This window comes from Apium graveolens, chromosome 1 (assembly GCF_009905375.1).
Source record: "Apium graveolens cultivar Ventura chromosome 1, ASM990537v1, whole genome shotgun sequence".
Classification (NCBI taxonomy): domain Eukaryota; kingdom Viridiplantae; phylum Streptophyta; class Magnoliopsida; order Apiales; family Apiaceae; genus Apium; species Apium graveolens.
The window spans coordinates 88825778-88831777 of record NC_133647.1 but is presented as its reverse complement, the minus strand read 5'-3'; positions in this window follow the sequence as shown (position 1 = coordinate 88831777).

The following is a 6000-nucleotide window of genomic DNA, read 5'->3' as shown; positions in this document are numbered from 1 at the left end:
AACTGCTTTACTTTAAACTATTTTACTCGTTATTCATATAGCGGTACTGCTGAGCAAACAATTACTCACTCTTGCAAAATGTTTTATATATGTATTGCAGATGCCTAGAAGATTCTGGCGCGATAGGCACGGCAGAGTTCCAGCTCCTTTCGTGTCAGGCTCCTCTGAGGTAGTTGAGTTGGACCAAATAAGGTCTATCGAGTTGCTGTATTAAGATAGTGGTCAGGATTGTATAAGGTAAAATGGATTGTGAAATTTGTGTACCCTTAATCATACTTAAACCTGGAAAAGGTCTTGGCAAAGGGGTCATAGATATGAATTATTAATGATTTGATTTTTATCATTGTTGTTGGTGACGTCAACTCCTGACCCCGGGGTTGAGGCCGTCACATTTAGTATCAGAGCTACAGGTTTGAGTCCCAAATTTTGGTTAGGAGTAGAGTCAAAAGAGTACAGGAAGGTTTACATATAGATGTAAGTCAGCAACTCAATCAGAGGAGCGAGTCTATGAGTTTAGTCAAGGGTTTCAGAAGCGTAACCCTGATGTTTATTGAGGATTGACTGGAACTGCCCTAACCTAGAGTACATTTCTTTCGCATATGTATTGTTTGTATCGTTCGATAAAGATTTCTAGTTTTTCTCTCAAGAAAACGAGTCTGATTGCGAGGATTCAGCGTTGAGCGGGCCCTTGTTGTGTCAGCTGAGAAGACGCCAATGTTATTTCTAAATATCGCATTTTCTGTGTCAAGGAGTGTGGTTAGACAGAATGTGTGACCTTGGTGAGTTCGGATAGCGTGATAATAGTCAGGGGCTGCTATGATGACCAAGTTTTATAGTGAATGTGGATCCAAACGGGAGGTGGTATCTTTGAACCCTAATACTTCTTTTTTTGAAATGTATTTTGTTTCCAGAGTCACTGTTTCTTATCTAATAAGTTGCTTACTTTTCTTATGAGAAATTTAAGAATTCGGAATAAGCGACTTAGGATTTTGTTGATTCTGCTATAAATCAGGATTTCTCCCTCCTTATTTGTGAATTTTCTATTTAAACATTGTTTCTTTCCTTGGTGACTGTTTTGGTTGATTGGGGCAAACAATGCATATGAGTTGACCGTTTGTCTGTGTGGCAAAAGGGTCTGGTGGGACGCCACCGAGTTATGTGTTGTGAACTGTGCGGTACTAAGACTGGCCATCTTATGTACTTGTATGGTTGCTCCCAGCCACATCCATATTTTTCTTTACTTTTCTTTCAGGATTGACTCCTGAATTTTAAAATCCTATTTGATATTTAATGGCAATGAGTTTTCCAGTGACCTTTGTAGTTAGACAGTCTTGGTTGTTACGAGGAAATAAAGGTTGACTGTCAGGGGAAATAGAAGTTTTATGTCTGGTTGCTACTTTATAAATAAAAATAATAGATGGAATTCATGACTCAATTTTGAAGGTTGCGGTTCTAGAAAGGTTAACCCTATGGAAGATAGGTTAGTGGTAGGAGATAAGAAGTCCCTTGGGAAGGAAAGGTAATTTAGTGATTGATGAATCACTTGAGGGTGATAAGAAATCATCCTTGGAGAAAAGGTTGATTGAAATTGGACTGGGATGCCTGGAAGAGTTTAGCGTTCCTTAAGTTAACCTGATTTACCAGCTTGTTCTATATAATTGGTGGTTGATATAGCCAGATAAGTCTCGTAGTATATCAAATTGGTGTTAATATGGTAATAGAGCAGTGATGGGAAGTTGGTCAGTTGCTGTTGTATTGAGGAGTCGTGCGGCAGTGCTTAGTTTTCCAGAACTGTTATTAATTCTGCTATTGTCATTGTTGCTATGATTTCTAGTGCTATTAATCTAGATTTCTTTTGTAAATGGACCCCGATATTAAGGACATGGGTATTTTATTGGGCAACATTTTCCTGATATAGGTGCACCGTTTAAACAGTGATATTTTATTAAACATTTTGTTATGTTTTGAATAAACTCATTTATATATTCCAGGAAAATGTCACCCAAGAAAGTTACCCAGTCCAAAGAAAATAGTAGTAGTGTTGCGGAGGGTCCAACTATAAATGAAATTCTAGATTTATTGCGCCAGCAGTAGCAACAACAGTTGCAGTTAATCTAACAGGTTCAGCAGCGGTAACTACTGTTGCAGCAGCAACATCAAGGAAAGAACCCAAGAGTTTGTTTTAAATCTTTTCAGAATGTTAACCCTTCTGAGTTTAAAGGTGAACATAATCCAGTGATTGCTGGAGCATGGTTAAAAGAGATGGAGAAAGCTTTCGAATTTGTCCAAATTGTGTACGGAGTCAAATGGAGATTGAGTTCCTAGAATAAAGCAAGGTAAAAGAAGTGTGTTGGAGTATGATGCCGAGTTTATAGGATTGGCCGATTAGTTCCTGAGTATGTAAGTACGGATATTCAGAAGACAAGGAGGTTCTAACAAGGGTTGAAGCCTGAAATTCATAGAGGAGTTGTGGCATTGCAACTCAAGACATACTCCTCTATGGTACAGGTCACCATGGTAATGGAAAGTGACCAGAAGTTGACTGTCAAGGATAAAGGTGCTAAGAAAAGGAAGTCGGAAGGTGTTAAGGATAGAGCAAACCAAGGAGAATCCATTTAAGGAATTGAGAATTGGTTTGGCCGGAGCAGGAGTAAGAGATTCCGGACATAGAGTTTATTATAGGCTAGGTCCAGTGTTATTTCAGTTGCTTCCACTCTAGCCAGTCAGTCAAGTGAACAGTGGATTGCAAGTCCTATAAAAGGAGAAGCAGTGGTACGTGTAAGAAGAATGTGCAATATTTCAAGTGTGGACGTAAGGGTCATTATGCATCGGAATGTAACCCAGAAAATCCAGGAGTTATGTGTTATAATTGTGAAAAAAATTGGGCACGTTGCAAGGAGTTGTAGAATGGTTATTCAAGATACTACATCACAAGTGTTTAGAAGTTGGACGTAGTTGCAGTTGATCTGACACCCTCCGAGTTAGAGGGGTTTGATATGATTTTAGGATTGAGCTGGTTGTCCTGTGTTATGGCAAGGAGTGGGTTTAGAAGAAGTGAAGTATAAAGTGTACAGAGGCCCATAGTAAGGTAAGTTTATGGATGTAGAAGCAATATAAGAAGTTCTTCCAATCATGCAAGGAAAGGAGTAATAAGCTAAGGATATAAGGTAGATCCACCATTAGTAAAGATGCGAAGAAGAAAATACTTAAGTTGGAGAAACTTTGAGTAATAAATAGATGCCTTGGAGTTCTGGAGGCCATTGGAATGAAATAATTAGTTCGATAATTGTAAAAGTTATTGGAAGGACGAGAATGAACATACCAGATATAGTCCATTGAGGTGCACCAGTGATGTTGCTGGGAAAGAGGAATGAAATTATGAGATTGTGTACTGATTATCGGGAATTTAACAAAATGATAAATAAGAATAGGTAACCACTATAACAGATTGATTACTTATATGATCTAATTCAAGGAATGTGTGATTTCTACGGGATTGACTTAAGATACAGTATGAGGGCGTGTCAAGGATTGCGATTAGGATGAGTTATGAGCGTTGCAAGGTTGGTGATATCATGTGAAGTGACAAGTGTATGAGTCGTCTATAAGGATTTAAAGAACATGGTGTATAAGGAGTACTTGGAAAAACAAATTGTATTTATGGATAACATCCTCAGCTATCTAAGGATTAAGAAAGTCTGTGTAGAACGCTCCAGGATTTCCCTACGAAGATTAAAAGGGAAGCAATTATACGCTAAGTTTTAAAGTATGAATTTTGGTTGAAAATAACAAAAGATTTTGAGTATTTCACTAACAACCATCTAAGCAAAGCTAGTGTAGTAGTTTATGCCTCGTGCAGAGAAGAATGATTAAAGGTGGTTGAGATTGCTAAGGAATCAGTAAAGGAATTGGAAACTGTGGGAATTGAAGTTGAGTATCTGAAGGTGATGAGAAGTTAGTATATAAGGTAATTTCCCAGCCTTAACTGATGGATAAATTCCCGAGTAGCAGAGTCTATCTGGAAGTTAGAGTCAGATATGCTTGATGAATATCCTCACTTATTTAGTTAAGTCAGATTCTGAGGACAGAATCTTTTTAAGGGGGGAAGGATATAATGACTCGTGTATTTCTATATATTTAAATACGTAATTATGGAATTATTAAATAGATAAAATATGTTTATAGTTTCTGTCAGCTAAGTGTTATTTTATTATTATATATGTGTGAATTATGGTGTACCGGGTTGTCCGTATAATTAATTGTGGAGTTGTACTGAATTGTTTTCACTTTTAAAAGTGGAGTTAATGCAAATTTATTTGTATAAATATGTGGATTGTCTCTAAAATTGTTTTTATAGTTTCATAATTATAATAATTATTTTTGGGATTTTATAAAATTTAGAAATCAATATTTCATTAATTATTGACTCATGTATGATTTTCTGAGTGCCTTTATTTTTAAAATCAGTATTTAATTCTAGAATTCTTCAAAAATTACGAAATTCATATTTTATTGAGTTGGGAATATTCTGGGAATTTTAAAATTATTTTGGGGATTTTTGAAATTAATTTCACCCGCGCGTTGGTTCGTTCTATTAATAAAAGCGGGTATAAACTGTGTTTCAGAAATTATTGTAAAATTACGAAATATATGTTTTTATAAACTTCGGGATACTTGTAACATTTTAAGACTAATTTCGTGATTTTTTGAAATTGTTTTAAGTGCAGCTCGGTTCATTAATTGTGAAATGCGGGTACGTGTTGCATTTCAAAAATGATTTAAAAACTTTGAAAAATTTATCTTAATAACTTTAAATTATTTATGATATTTTAAATTAATTTGGTAATTTTATGGGTAAGGTTTAATCACCATTGTTTATTAAATCGATAAATCGCGGGGTCAGAAGATTAATAAACCGGATAAGTACAGACGAGCTTATCCTTTTATTCTCACTCAAATCTCTCTCCAGGATTTCTTTTATTCTCTCTTCCTTGAGTCTTTCAACTCTGTGTCTCTCCCTCGTTAATCTATCTCCCCTCTTTCTCTCTCAAATCTTCCTCATCTCTCTTATTTTCTTTGTTTTAATTTCGTTCCTCCCTGTTCGGGTTTTTGCCCCAGTTCTAGTAAGTTTCTGATGCTGCCTGTTTTTCCCTCGGCCGCCGGCTGCCGTCGGCTTCTTTCCGGCAAGGTGGCCTGGGTGGTGTGATATGTGGTAGTTATGTGCGTATATATATATATATATATATATATATATATATATATATATATATATATATATATATACACGGATGTAATTGCTGTGAACCCACCTCTGATTCTTGCTGTTTCTTTTGTTTTTCCGGCGACTTTTGCCACTGCTCCGTTACTGCTGCGTGTTTGCACGCGCGTGTTACTATATAGTTGTGCGTAAATTATTGGCCTTGGAACCACTGGTTTTCTGCAGATAGTTGTGATGAAAATTTATGATAATTGTTTGGGATTATTCGAAATTATTTTGTATTACCATTCGATGATTTCGAAAATTTTATCGGTGAAATTCGTGCTGGAAAACCGAATTAATCGGGTACCCGCGAATTTCTCCGCCGTCGACGATGAACTTCGGTGAGTCGACGGTGTACCGTGATGAGCTAATTCTGAGTCCTAATATTTTAAAATTAATAAATGAATAAAATACGAGTTAAAAATATAAAATACGAATAATAATAATAATTAGTTGGGTTAAAGCGGTGATTGGGAATTTGTGAAATCTGGATTACATGATTGGTTGGATTGTTGGATTATGATTGTTGTGAGATTGATTATTGTGGGTTTGACGTCATTGTGTTTGGATGGGTAGTTCGATAAACAGAGGAGATAATGTCCAATTTTTGAGAAACGAATTTCGAAAATTACGGGAATGTGTCGTGTGTATTATTGGAAATATTAATCAACGCATAACTACTTAATTATACATATTATATGAATCCTAATTACGTGTTGTGATGAAATATTTTACAAAAT